This window comes from Apteryx rowi, unplaced genomic scaffold (assembly GCF_003343035.1).
Source record: "Apteryx rowi isolate R43461 unplaced genomic scaffold, aptRow1 scaffold_10, whole genome shotgun sequence".
NCBI classification, from domain to species: domain Eukaryota; kingdom Metazoa; phylum Chordata; class Aves; order Apterygiformes; family Apterygidae; genus Apteryx; species Apteryx rowi.
In genome coordinates this window covers 1,288,589-1,290,009 of record NW_020447197.1, presented here as the reverse complement: position 1 = coordinate 1,290,009, position 1,421 = coordinate 1,288,589, and the positions used below count along the sequence as shown (strand labels likewise).

The following is a 1,421-nucleotide window of genomic DNA, read 5'->3' as shown; positions in this document are numbered from 1 at the left end:
GGGCGGGAAATACCTGCCGCGTCCTCGCCGCCGCCGCGTAACGGTCCGCGCAGGGTGTCACCGCGCCGCCGCGTCCATGGCGCTCGGTCACGGCGGGAGGAGCTCCTCCCCCTCCCGCATGGACCCAGCCAACGTGACGGGCCGTTGCCATGGCGGCGCAGCGCTGACGTCAGCGCTCTTAAAGAGACAGCGCCCCGCGCCGCCGGGGAGGTCCCGCCGCCCGGGGAGGGGGGCGGCGCGGGACCCGCGGCGGCAGGGCGAGGCCCGGCCCGGCCCTCGGCCGCGGCGAGCGGGGAGCCCGGGGGCGAGACATTGCCCGGGCCGCCCCCGGGGACGGGCCGCGTCGAGGGGCTCTGCCCCCGCGTTACTGCTCCCGTGCGGGGCTGCCCGAGGCCTGCCCGCGCCGCTCCGGCTCCTGTGCGGGGCGCTGAGGGGGCCCGGCCCAAAGGAGCAGAAACAAGGGTGCTGAACACGGGCGTGCCGGGCTGCGGCACGTCGGCGCATCGCTAAGCCGACCGCGGCCGCCACCGCTGCTAACCGGCGCCTTCTTCTACGCCCTGCTGGGGAAACCCGGCTTCCGCCGTGCGCGGGGCCCGCGGTGCAGGCAGCGCCCCGCCGCGTTGCGCCCAGGCTGCGCCCCCGCGGAGAGCGAGCGGATGCTCGGCTCTACTGCATTCCCTGCAAAGCCGTGCTTCTCTGGCCCTTGACAGTGAATTCGTCCTTATCCCGGCACAGGGAAAGCGCAAAGGCCGGCGGGGACAGACCTGCCGGGGTCACGCCGGGCCCAGGGCCGATCCGCCTGCTCGCCGGTGTCCGATGCTAGAAGTGACAAATTACGATCACAGCCAGCGTGAGACCGGGCACTGAACAGCTAACTGGGGGGACGCGCCGGCCACGTCGTCCCTGGGCCTCACCTGCCCCGCCGCCCCGATGGGACGGGCACCGCTGTGGGACGCGTTGCACCAGCACAGCCAGCGTAAGGCAGCCTCGCTCCGGACTCTAACAAGATGGGACAACTGCACCTTCCATCTTCTCCGTATGGGTCTGCCACATCAGCAGCACCACTAAGTCTCAGGATTTTTGTTAAAGATTTTACCTAAGTATCATAACTAGCGTAGGTAAAGCAATCTTTGAGCTATCAGTGAATTACTGATAAATGGCTCAGTGCTAATGGTAGTACACACTATATATTACAGTATGTATACTGTATATTCCAGTATGTACCATAATGAAACAGCCCATTGCCTACCTTAAACTGTTTTAACAAAAACATTTATGCACATCACTTGACTGACTCAGCTATCAAACCTGTTATTTTAATATCTTTGTCCTGGTTGCAAAGTCTACGTTCTGCTTTCCCTGGTGCAATACATCTATCCTCCATTTATCCAAAGGACAGATGTCATTCAGGAATATGTTTA

At 63.4% G+C, this 1,421-nt stretch overlaps 1 protein-coding gene across 2 annotated transcripts in view; it reads right to left on the bottom strand.

Annotated features, from left to right (window-relative positions):
* The window catches only part of GNB4 (G protein subunit beta 4), a 34,489-nt gene extending 34,386 nt beyond the window's left edge, over nt 1–103 (bottom strand). For both annotated transcript variants that reach the window (XM_026062148.1, XM_026062158.1), the window contains exon 1: nt 14–103. The gene's annotated coding sequence lies outside the window, so the exon portion shown is untranslated. The remainder of the gene's footprint in view (nt 1–13) is intronic.
* Between the last annotated feature and the right edge of the window lie 1,318 nt (nt 104–1,421).